Raw genomic sequence first — 13323 nt, 5'->3', positions numbered from 1 at the left:
CCATGGCAAGCAAAATGTAAGGTCATCAGTGACAAGTGTACATGGTATTATTGCAGTCTGTGTCAATCTACAGGCACTGTACTGCTGGTAACCATTCTGCAATTAGGATTTAAAATAGCATTTGTCTTACTTTAGTTTGCTGTATTACTTAAGCCTTTTTAAGGCAGAAAGGGCACTAGCTACTGCTCTAATTTAAATAGTTATGTTCTGTCCAGCTGAATGCTATAAAACTGTATTCAAACTGAAACCTAGCCAGCATATTCTGTGAAATAATCCAAGGAACCTCAGTGGTCTCATTCAGAAAATTATTTCTACAGCTTTGCAGTGCCCCACAGCCCTGGCAATGTAGAATTTGACCGATAAGGAAGGGTGTCCTCTCTGCCCCAGCAGCCCCATCTCCTGTGGTTTTGAGGGCTTTTTTGGTAGGTTTCCAAGCCAAAAACTAACCCAACATAGCTAATGAGGTGCAAAAAAGCTGTAAATATCTTATTTAATGCTTGTATTCAGTGTTCCTGGTTCTGAATTCAGAAAGGTTCTGAGCAAGGGTGATCGAGCTATGTAAGAGCACAGCACTACTCCAGCAAGGAGAAGAATTGGTAATGCTGCATGAGTGGATGCATGAAGAAGCAGCAAGATTTGCTTCTCAAATTTATTTTCTGAAACATGGTTTTGTCCCTTTATTTGCCTTAAGTAAGACTGGCTTCAAGAGGAAGCCAGTGGCCTCCTCTGAGAGATGCCAAACTAGAATAAGGAGACACAACATATAAAATAAGACAGTCAAATTGAGGAAGCCAGCCTAGCTCCTGCTCTTGCACACTTACATAATTTCTTAATTCTAAACATTTTAGACAACACGGAGGTTGTTTTATTAAAAGCCACAGACACTGGCAGTCCTGACATACATATGCACAAAGGTAATCAAACTCCTAACAGCAGTGACAAAGCTTGCCAAGCAACATTCAGACTTTGGAAACCATCCATGGAGTCATAACTGGAAAGCTTGTGTGAAGAAAGAGGCAGAGCAGCACCCACGAAGCAGATCAATGATGTTACTGGGGTCAGTTTTGTCCCAAGGGACATCACAGTCTGCTGCACAATATGAACAGGCTGTCAAAGTCTTCAGACACTCCTGCACTTACCAAGCCTACTCATGAACCGTTAATGAAGCTTCTCTAGCGAGAAAAATAGCAAATAAAAGCACTCAAAAATCTTTAAAGGTGGTTATGGGAGACAAACTTAGATTCTTTTTTTTTTCCTGGTTTTGGTTTTTTTTCTAAACCAGAAAGATGACATTTAATAAATAAAGAATTAAGGCTTTGTCCACATCAGACATTTGTCCTGAAGCAGTAAAATCCCTTCAACTGAAATCACCTCCCTGCTGAAGTTAAAAATGGCAACTTCAAACTGCATTTCACGCACAGACCATTCCCAAATGCACTCACAGCCCAAACCAGTATCAGATACTCATCCTGTGAATGCTCTGGTACACAGTAAAGTCCAAGTATAGCCTTTATTTCAACATGGAAAAGTCAAAACTTCTCTAATACTTGGTAGTAATAGCACTCATCTAATACATGACACCTCTAGATCTTCCCATACATATCCCTAAGTAAAATGCAATCTATAGGTGGCAAAAAGTGCTGATAAATCAAGTCTTCACCAGGAAGTCAGTTCATTTCACTAATCTGCCCAGAGGAAGAATAACACAACCCATTTCAGACACTTGAATGTATGAGCTGACCCACCAAGCACCAGAGCCACCATGGAGTGATTGCAGAGAACAGGGCTCCATGTGGAAAACAGGAAGGAAAAGTGAAACAATCCCTTCTTGACAGTAGTGGAGGGTTAGATCAGACTTCCTTGTCCCAGAAACATGTATACATACAACACTAAGTACAAGGCACACCACGTTTTTGCCTGGTTTTAGCCAGGGGTCTGCTGAACACAGAGACAACCTCTGAGCCTCTCCTCCGGCCCTGGCTGTGTTCATTCCTGAGGTGGGCCTGTTGAAGTCATTATTTTCAAGCTCTGGAGCAGGATCCTGCCATCAAGTCAAATGAACACAGCTGCTGCTTTCTCCGCATGCCAGAAGTGTACACAGCCCACCACAGGAGCACCAATGGGTTCCAGTGCCACTGGCCCAAGCGTGAAGGCCCCAGGAGAGAAGTATGTGGCACCCTTAGGCAGTGGCACTCTCTGTAGGGACTTGGAAAATACCCTTCTCTTCCCAGAAAGTCTCCCCAGAAGTCCAAATCACTCAGGTTGCTGATGCACTCAGATAAACTCTCCTGTATCTAAAAAAAAGCCTTATGCTGACAAAAGGACAGGCAGATTTCCCTCAGCCTGCAGTACACTTCACCATTTGACTCATCACCTTAAGGTGGCAACACTTGCCTGATCCCTCAACACCAACAGCCTGTTTGGTAGCATCTGTCATGTAGTTGTTACTACCATTTTCCCAGTTTTTGCTTTCCAGTAAAAACACCACTGTGCCAGCAGGGCTGCTTGGAAGGGTCTCCATCTGCATGATCTGACTGGAGCAAAGAACACACTGACCCCAGGATATCGTGTTCAGAGTTTCCTGCGCAGAAACTCCTGCTGGCACAAAGGCAGGATCCAATCCACTCCTTTAACAGAGGTAGTTGGTCATTTCTCAGCCACAGCACATCGAGGAGACACAGAGACATGAAATACAGTGTTACAGCTGGAAGTTGGGACACCTGGCCTTCACCTGGCTGTAGTCCAATCAGTAACATGAGCATAAGATAGATCCCCCCTAAAAAGGAGGGATAAAACACCCTTCTTTCCTACCACAGCCTAAAACTTCAGCTCTTTCCTCTTTCAGTTCATCAGCTCAGAGTAAATGACAGCTACATAAAGACACTTCAGGAGATGCTATATATAGGGTGAACTTTTCCCCAGGAAGCTCTACATCTAGGTCATCTTGCTTCTTCTGGGAGGCAGGAAAAACCAGGTTACTCATTGAACAAGAATACAGTTTCTAGAGGAGATAAAAGATTACCTAGAGCATGAAATTTTGTGTGGATAGTATTTTTATGTTTCCTAAAGGACTTTTAAAAACAAAACTTGCCATTAAACACTGTCTCTTTGAATATCTGACTCCATCTACTTTGAACTGAGAAACCCACTACATTTACAGAAGGAATGAGCACTCTTTGGTAAACTCACTTTCAGTAGTTTAGCCATAGAGTAAAGCAAATACAACTTCAGGGCACAGAAATTTCAGGGAGATTTTATATATTCAGACAATGTAAAATCCTCCCTGCACCTCATTTGTAATTCTTACAGATGGCTGAAATGATTACACACAACCCAGCACAGCTCCAGGTGAGCTATCATATGAATCCCCTCCAACAGATTAAATACCACATTCCCACCTCCAGTTGAGGGCAGGTGGGAGAATAACCAAGCATCTCACTCAGGTTTGAGCAAAGAGCCACCATCTAACCCAGCCCAGCCACTGGGGCACCTGGCCAGCTCAGCCACTGCAGCAACATGAAGGTGTCATCAGCTAAAGTGGGACACCAGGACAGGAAGAGTTTCCTCAGCTCGGGACAAACCTCAGTCCAACACTACCTCAGTGTTCCTCACCAGCTTCCAATCAGCAGATCCCTAAAAATTTTCAAGTAGAGTTGTGGGCCTGTACTTCAGTATTAGGGGATTTCATTAGCTCTTATGAGCACAATCAAAACAGCCCATAGAGACACAGAGAGCCAGGAACTGAGAGGTGAAAAAGCATTAACAAGAAAAGAATTAACAGTTAAAGTTAAGTATTTTTGCTTGAATTTTTAAAACTGATTCTGTTCCCTTCCAAGAATAGTAATATACTTTCAAGGACACCATTCTCCACGGGACAATCCACAACTGCCTCAAGGTCTCCAAATATATAGATGCAACATTAAAGAACTCTGTGAAGCAGACACTAAAGCAACATCTTAGTCATATTTCATAAACTAAACTAAAGATATATGGATGCAACTGCAATAAAAATCATAATATTTAAACAGAAAACAACCAAGGGAAATCCCAAAACATCAGAAACTGGCAATGGCAATTAAGCAAGTATTACTACAGAGCATAAAATAAAGTCTACAGATGTTAAAATATTAATTTCAGTGTCTTAACTAAAACTGAATTTAGAGCACTAGTTTGCTGAGCCTTTTATATATTTTCCACTGAATACAGCAGTTCACTGCTTTTTGTTAAGCTACAGTACAGACCAAACCAGTTTAGCAGTTTGGTACGTCTGCAGTCAAGCAATGCTTGCACTCATTTGTCCAAAACCTGAGAGCAACCTCTTCCCTTTCTGAACTTTAAATAAAATTAATGTATTCAGGCAAAATAAATACTAGTCTTAATCTATACTGCAAAATTATACGATATCTGAATTAAAGATTTCAACAACTGTATTAATAAAACACTGTGATTAACGTTCAGTGCACAGAACAAGCTCTGTTTCTGGCTTTAATTACAGTGATGAATAAAAGTCAGACACAGGCATCATCCCAGAGTATTCATGCATTATACTGTCCCATAGATACTGAAATAATGGACTCTGATGCACTTTGATCTCTTAAATAAGCCTCCCACAGCTCTGAAACAGAAAGGGCAAGAGCACCCAACCTCATCCAATTCTGTAAAGCTCACACACCGAGTTGTTAGAGATTTGTATCCCTGCTACCAAGATACATCTTATGGGAATAAATACAGAGAAATATTGCTTCATTTTCTTCTGGCTAGAGCTTGTACCCAAATCATCTGGAGAGCCACACAGAGTGAAAGCAGTGAGAACTACAGGGATACCTTACAGTCTGCACAGAGCTATTTATACATGGAGAGTAGTTATGTTAAAACGTATTTGTGGGATATATTCTATTCTGATTTTTTATTTTAAAGCAGTTTTGCCATGACAGATTAGAAACTGGTGGCATGTGGTAGACGTAATGGTTTTAATCATGGCTGCAAGATGGTCAATTCCTTGCTTTGGTCCAAACCAACACAGACTGACTCATTTTTTGCTTACAACTGGATAGTCAAGCAGCTTCATTAAATTTTATTAGTCATAAAGCAGGCATTTCCTTGATGCTTCTAGGACCTCTCTCAGCAGTCCAAACTCTACTGGCATGTGGGCTAGCTACAGTCCCAAGCTCTGGGAAACTCAGCCCTGTCAGCCAGCTGAGACTTGTCTTTGACTGAGGATGAAGTTGAACCTGCATGAGCTTTTGGCCTTGGAGGGCAGGGCACTACATGCATGCTCCTGAACCTTGCCTCTAGAAATACAAATTGCTCCCTCTGAGCAAAAAGCAGGTGAGAGGCCACTCCAGTGTCCAAAACACAATGGAGGGAAACAGGTTTCAGTATTGCAAGGATAACAGTATGCACATTCATCACTGCATGCTGGGACTAAGGCAGGAACCAAATTTCCTGAGTCACAGTTTCTCTCATCCTTCCAACAGTTTCAGTCCTTCCCCAGACACCTCAGGTCTACATCTTCCCTCAACTAAACCAATGGCTAAAAACAGAGGGAGGACAAGAAGGCTCAAAAATCAGCCCAGCCTTTGACAGAGGGTACGTGTGCGTGCAAACACGCACAGAGCATGCGTGAGCGTTGTGGTGGATCAGCAGAAATGCCCAGTGCAATAACCCAGCTGGTTGTGATTTGGCTGACGCAACTGCGGTTGAAGGATGGTTCTTTTATCTCCTCCTCCAGTTGCTGCACGCATCTGCTCTTTGTCCGTGTCACCGTGTGTGGATCCTGGCCCAGCAGCTTTTATGCCACCGGCATTCTGACTTTCTTCTTCACTGATGAGAAACAGAGTGGTTGGCAGATTCCTATGGAGGGGCTGGTAAATAAAATAATCGCTCTCTGTAACTGTTCGGTCTCTTGGAAATTGTTTCATTAGTTCATAGGAAAGTCATGGCTGATTTGCTTTAGTCCATTCCACAGATCATTATCTCTTCAAAACATAAAAGTGGTTTATTTTCCGTGGGTCAGAAACTGACTCCAGATGTACAGCCAGCAACAGCTGATCACAGCACAGAACCCGAGGTACATACGGGAAACAGAAGAGCTTCCTAAATGCATGGTGGTCCTAGATTTTAGGGAGGGTGGTATTGCATGTTTGGGTTGGCTTGTCCAAAAGAATCCATGATCTTCCCACATAGCAAAGATTCATCACCCTGATTAGGAAAGATTTCTTATTACCATCTCCACAGACTCTTCATTCCTACTAATCAAGCATCTGGAATGCAGGCTGCCAAATAAATGCTGAACTATAAGATTCCAAAACAGATTTTAGGAGACTTATCTACTGCGCTAAACAGATCCTATGATAAAGCTCCCTCTCTACAGCATCAGGTTTCTCATAAATTTCTGCAGAGGTTCCTTTTGTAATAGAGGAGCATTATTTTATTAAAATCAAATTACCATTGAACCCTTTACAAACTTGAATTAAATTACTAAGCATGCCCACAATAAAGATAAACTTTATTACTCCTTCACTCCTCATTTTACAGTGAAGAAACTAAAGCACAGACCAGTTAAGTGGCTTGCTAAAGTTACAAACAGAAGACATTAAATAAGAAAGATGATAGCTTATCCTAGGGCTGCTAGAGTGGGGTTTTTTGGTGCATTTTGCTTAGTCTTGGGGCTGGGAATTTTTTTGGTTGAAGTGCACTTTTACCCAGCAAGAAGTTACACAACTCTTGCTCAGCTGGGGCAGGTCACTGCTATGGCTGTCCCTCAAGAGGCGGGCAGGACAAGACAGCATCTTCTACAAAAACATATCCTACCTTCAGGGAGCAAGTCAAAGGCTCTGCTTCTGAGACCTTCATAATGTCAGAGCCAATTTTTCTTGTGGTGCAAATCAAAATTGAAGCTTGCTTTGCCTTTCAGAGTCAAGAGAACGGTGACTCTTCAGCTTTTTCCCCTGAAAAGGTTTTATTATTACTCAACCACGACATCTCTAAAAACCTGCTCATTTTGTAACTCTTCAGTCTCTGAGGAACTGTTTCATTAGCTCATAGAAAAGTCATGGCTGATTTGGTTTAGTCTATTCCACAGACTATTACTCCTCCAAAATACAAATAGGTTTCACTTTGTGCATATGGGGAGGCAGAAATAAGGACAAGCACAAAGACTGGAAGACACAAGTCTGCCACAAGCAAGAAGTGTTATTTTTAGTTTCTTCGCCTTACATTCTGCAACCAGTTTGACTACAGCCATTTACAGGGACTGCAGAAGTGCTCATTAAGCTGAGCCTCCCTCCTTTGTTGAAGTGATGAACTGGGACACAGGCAGACAGGGACAGACTCTGCAGAGTATCCTGATCCCACTTAAGACACTTCTTGCAGAAATCCATGTGAAGCAGAAAGCAATACTCTGTTAAATGTGATTATAAACATATTCTCTTCTTTTCAGAATTCCCCTTGGAAAATCTTCTGGACACAGTGGTTAGGAACAGATCCCTAACAACTGCCAACTCAACAACAGTGAATCTAGAAACCAGCTCTAATTTTATAAGTAAGGTGGTAACACAGATAACTCAAACATCAGCATACTCTTCCCGCTACCTCTAGCCATGCCTAACACATTTTTAACCAACTATAGTTTAAAATCTATTTTAAGCAGATAAAGCATTACAATATTCAACCAATATTAATTAAAATATTCATTTAAACTGTTTATGAATGGGTATTTCCAAGATAGAAGTTACCTAACTCTATGATATCATCTGGTATCCTTTACTTTCTGGTCTGTCTTCCTTTCTCTCTTCTCCCTCTGCTCCACCAGCAAAATGAAAGACAGCCAGTGTCTATGCTGAAACCAATATTCATTGAGACAGGAAATACAGGTGCAGGTTTTTTCTAACTGTTGTCTAGAAAGGAAGTTTAGACTTAGCACACTCAGGAAACTTTTCACCTAGAACCCATAACCAGCAACACAATTCTCTAGACAACTTGCTGAATTCTTCAGCTGTGGAAGAATAAGAAGTGTCATGGTATATTGTTCACTAACCAAATAATCTTGAATGCTACTATAAGGACATTCAATAATACATGTATTTGATTACTGTATGGAAAATGAACTGTGTAGCCCTATCCTGATATTAATAAAAGGCTTACTGCATTGCACATACATATGCTATACCAGAACTGCAGCATAAAACATGGAATACTTACAGCTTTTATGAATGCAGGTCTAAACTGTATCATAACTATCAGGAGTGACTATCACTTAATGCTTGGTCTTTCACAGATAAAATATTACTCCAGAAAGCTACTAAAACACTTCTTCATTTCTGAGAATGAATTACATAAGGTCACTCAAGCAATCTCATCCTTGAGGAGAAGCACCAAACATCATGCTACCATTTCTTATCCATGCAGCAAACTCTCAACTTAGCTCCTCCACCACTTTCCCTCCTCACTGCAGCTGATCTTCACCTTGGGCACTGCTGCCAGAAGGCACCAACCAGCAACACTGCAACAAAAACAAAGGGTTTGAAGACCTTTGAACTTTCTGCCAGACTAAGGAATTGTGGACTGGAGTGATATTTCAGTTCACTTCCACAAGTTCAACCATAATATATACACATCATCACCAAGATGTGGAGGACAAGCAGAAAAAAGGGCAAGACATGCATATGCAACTTTAAAATATATTGCTTTCTCTTCTATGAAAGTAACCCTACTAGTTGGTTTGCTTTTTTTCATGGATAGCTTTCTGTATGTAACATTTTCCACTTCATCTTTCCCCCTTTCACAGTGTTCCAACACAGACCAAGAGTTCCAGCTTTGCACAACCCCTCCCCTGTTACACTACCTCAGTCTTTCTTGTACAATACACGCACTTGCAGGTGATAATTTCTATTGGGGCCCAAGGGAATTTTTGTTCAGCCATTTCTATAAATGGGTGCAACTCCTAGATCAGAATTAATTTGGCTAGCAATATTTAATTATATTAATTACCATGCCTTTGAAAAGATAGCATCAGAACACCGATGTAACAATTACTTAAGTCACGAGGAAAATGTGCATGAGGAGAGTATAACAAAGGCTTGGTTTCTCTCTTGAGCAAAAAGCATCCAACACTCCCATCCACAGGGCAAGGTTCACACAGAAATGCAGTGGACTCTTTCAAGAAGATTCTCTGACTGTTCAAACTTCTTCAGCACCTCCAGGGCTGCACCTACTGTGCTGTGCTCCTCACTGGTCTATGGCACAGCCAGGACAGGCTGATGTGCCACCTCCCTGAACTGGGAACAGCTGGAATGAAGCACCCAAGCCAGAGGGATGAGGATGTGTACACTGTGTACAGGTGACAGCTCAGCTTAGAGGAGGCCCAAGGAGGCTATTGCAGCAACCTCAGTTTTAAGAGAAGCCATGAGACATCCTAAATTACACTTTTGAAACCTGCTGTCCTCAACAGCTTTTGGAGGATTACGGGAGCACAGCACTGGGTTAAGCTCATGTTTGTGATCTCTCGTCTCATTTTGTGCCTACAGCCAAATCAAATCAGTATCCAGGCCAAAAGGTTTAAAATTAATCCCTCCAAATAAAAAAAAAAATAAATCCACTAGATCCACTGAAACATTTTATCTGGGCCTGTAAGACAACACAAGGTGGTATGAAGAACCAGAGGGTGCTCTGGAACTCTTCAGGTAACAGGGTAAAATATTTTGTTAGTCTATCTGCCAGGTCAACGTATCAAATGAGTTTTTATGTGGTTAGAATCAACAGCAAGATCTTGTGCTTATTTCTCATGCTTTTAGCTAAGTAATTCAGCAAGTGTCATGTATCTTTTTTAGAAGACTGCAGTGTATTTGTCCACAGTAATACTTTCAAAAAACTTACGGACAAAAGGTGTAAAGCATTTTGTACTTTACTGGGTAAAAATTCCAAAATTGAATAAAATGGCAAATTATTTCCTACAGCTATTAAGGTATTATTTAAGAACAGAAATATAAGACAAGGATTAAGAAAAGGGACATAACTGTTCTGCAAAATAAAGTCTTTGAAAAGACCTACCAGAAGTAAGAGAAACTGAAAAAAACCCAGTGAACTTGTATGGAAAAACAGCAGAAGGCATACTGCCAACAGATGGTGAAGAAGTCATACACCAAAAAGGAAAACAAACTTGAAAGCATACTCAATTTTGAGGACCTGAGAAAAAAAAACAAAACCAAAGCTAACTCCTTCCTAATCACAGATTCCCTGGTTAAATATGGAACTGCATGTTCTTAACACTTAGAAAAGCAGTTGTAATTTCTGGGTCCTAAAATGGAGGCATTCAAAATTAGCGTGTCTATGAAAATGTTGGTCCACTCTTGAAATCACTTCCTTCCTCCCTGCCATCAAAACACACTCTTTTTTGGTGTGTTTTCATTATTTCTCATGTTAGTGGTTAAGCTCAATGCAGTGGAAAATATCTGATGCTTTAATGGGACACTTTCTCATTAATTCAGATACCTGTTTAAAATGAAAATGATGCTTCCTCTCTGAGGCCTTTCTGCGGCAGCTGGTAGCAGCTACTGTCACAGGAACCAAGAGACAGGTATTTGCAGACCCTCTCAGTGGAAGTTATTCTATTCCCATTATTATAACTTTCCATACTGTCAATCCAATTCTCAACCTCACTTCTGAAAGTAGGATTTTACACAGCCAGGTTAATAGCACTCACTGATCAAAGGAATTTGACATGCTGTACTGCAATTTTTACTGGGGGTACATTTTGCAGTTGGAAACGGATAGGCAAATAAAAATTATGGCATAACAGGAGTCCCACATGAATGCCACAATCCTGTCAGAACATGAAAAAGTACTTTAAATGTCAAATTAACATAGAAGTCTTCTCCTACAACTGTGTATCTTCCCCCAGCAAACCTCCTTCCCTTAGTTTGCATACCTTGCAAGAGCTATTCAGGAAGTTGACAAAGTGCAAACTCAAGAGCAACAGACACATCAGATTTTACTCTCTTCTACAATATGTCCACTTGCAGCTGAAATTTCAGATTTAAAACTGTTCACCTTCCAGTTTCTCAAGGCTAGCTGCCACAAGTAAGTTTTCAAACTTATTTTATCCCCTTCCTTGCTTTCATTCCTAATGTCTACACATTATACACTAACTCTGGTTAAGACATTACTTAAGAAAATGATTACCAGGAACAAGGGCACAATTTTCCCATTTGTAACACTAACTCTGAGCTGCCACTTGAAAGTTAAAATGAGTGACCTATCTCTAGCACAAAAGCAAATACTGGAGCATCAGCAATTGTTCATATTTAGAGCTTTGCCTATCTTGTAAACATTAATTTAAAATTATAAATTCCCTCAACCTCAAAGTGCACAAAACGCAGCATAATATTGTAGCTAAGGCCTATTTTTTTTTAAAGTCACAAACCATAGTGGTTTGAAATCTGTGGGAAGAGTAGCTTTGATTTTGACTAAGAGACGCTAAAGGATACCCTAAGGTGAATCTTTAGGAGCTGCCAGGATCAGTGGAGGAGCTTTCAGGACAGACAGTGATGTTTGACACAGCCAAATGCCTGTGGGCACATCACCTGATGCTGCACAGCTCTTCAGCTGAGGGAAGGTTTGCTATGAATACACTTACTCGATAATAGACACCTGTGGGTTCATTTATTTTACTGTCTGTCATGTTCTCAGTCAACCATCCACACTTACAGACAAGTTCTTCATCAAGAAAAAAAAATTTAAAACCTCTGACAACAGAGGAAGAGTTGTTATCTACACCAACATCCACACTAGAAGGCCTGCATAAGGCATATATCTGATTGGTGACTCTTACAAGGGCTAACAGGTTGCTTTCAAAGGGAACAACCAGAAGTAAAAAACCTCCACAAGTCTTTCTAGAACCACAAATAAAAATGCAATAAATTGCACAGTTAAACTTTTTATGCTGATTTGACAAAAATATAATGCATTTCTAAATCTCATGGACCATGGAAGGCTTAATTTAGAGTAACACAACCTTTAAAAAACTTGATCTGTCACCAAGCACTTTCTATTTACTGGACTTCAGCAGCCACAGCTCAGAAATCAGAAAAAAAAAAATAAAATTCCTCATATCACGGAACGTATTGTGACATTCAGTTTTCACACCCAAACAAAACAATCAGGCACACACTGCCAAGAAACATCAGTGCAGCTTCAGGGCACCAGCAAGGGCTGCTACGTGTAGGGCTTCTCTTCAACACTTATGAGGCTCCTACCAGGGTGGAATTCTTGAACTTGCTAAAGCATTTGTAGATTACACGCCTGTCCGGTTAAATACTTCCTGCAATTTTGTTAATTATACATCAGGGTCTGCAATTAGGGAATGACTCCCATCCTAGAAAACATACAGCTCTCCTCAAGTCACCTCCCCCTCCCCAGAATGTGTGTCTCGGCTGCCGTTTCTACAGAGTCCTCTGCAATGTATGCTATTATCTCAGAAAGGAAAATACTTTCCAAACTCGAATAGAATGTGCAGGTCTACCGCTGGATGGTTTTCATTTTCATTTTTCAGTGCTATAGACCGCTTGTTTAGGTCGATACACATTTCTGTAGGCAGGGGCGGAGATCTCCGGGAGCAGAAAAGTGCAACCCCAAGTTCAGGTTCTCTTTCCGTGTCCATCCCTTCCAGAGGCGGCCAAGCGCAGGCTCTCACACCAACGCCATCCCCCCTGCACATCGGCGTTATCCTCCGCTGTCAGCAAAGCCATCACAGCAAATACCCGGCCTTTTCCTTCTTTCCCCCTGATTCGTCATCGAGATGTAAATTAACAGATTCTCTCAGAGACAGAAAAAAAACAAGACCCCACCGAACAATGAGAAACACTTCCCCGCCGGTGCCCCACAGGACGGAGGGAAACAGGATCCCCTGCGCTGGGGGAGTTACTTAGCGGGGATCAGATGCTGCTAAAAATACGGGAGCGGTGCGAGCGGGCCCGGACAAAGCCCGGGCAGGGCCCGCGGTCCCCGTCCCGGAGCGTCCCCGCGCCAGACGGTGATGTCACCGCCGGCGGCAACAAAGGACGCGGCACCGGCCGGGCGGCCCCTGCCCTCCGCCCCCCGCCCCGCCGGCGGCACCGCGCCTCCCGCCCGCCCGGAGCGCCGGCACCGGCCGAGACAAAGCGGCTTCCCCCGCGCTACGTGCAGGCGGAAAGGGAGAGGTTCGGGCCGCCCAGCGCCGGAGCGGCGACTGTGGGGAGGCGGCGGCCCCCGGGGCGGTGCGGGCCGGCCCCCGGGCGAGCGGCCCCGCGACCCCCGCCAGCCGCGGCGGGGCCCCGCTGCCCCCGG

At 42.3% G+C, this 13323-nt stretch overlaps 1 protein-coding gene and 1 long non-coding RNA gene across 3 annotated transcripts in view; both read right to left on the bottom strand.

The window, feature by feature from the left end:
* RNF11 (ring finger protein 11) overlaps window positions 1-13323 on the bottom strand; it is a 30185-nt gene that overhangs the window by 16395 nt on the left and 467 nt on the right. The window lies entirely within an intron of this gene.
* On the bottom strand, window positions 5082-12780 carry LOC111933059 (uncharacterized). Of its 2 annotated transcripts, none has more exons than XR_015273888.1 (4): window positions 10051-12780; window positions 8203-8503; window positions 7737-7898; window positions 5082-5864 (listed from the first exon to the last, which is right to left on the bottom strand). It is a non-coding gene; the product is annotated as an uncharacterized LOC111933059 (long non-coding RNA). The 2 variants fall into 2 exon arrangements; XR_015273887.1 differs by having other exon boundaries at window positions 8392-8503.

The sequence above is a fragment of the Cyanistes caeruleus genome, chromosome 9 (genome assembly GCF_971803275.1).
Source record: "Cyanistes caeruleus chromosome 9, bCyaCae1.hap1.1, whole genome shotgun sequence".
Lineage (NCBI taxonomy): Eukaryota > Metazoa > Chordata > Aves > Passeriformes > Paridae > Cyanistes > Cyanistes caeruleus.
Note: the sequence above shows the minus strand (reverse complement) of the source record. Positions and strands in the feature narration are given on the sequence as shown.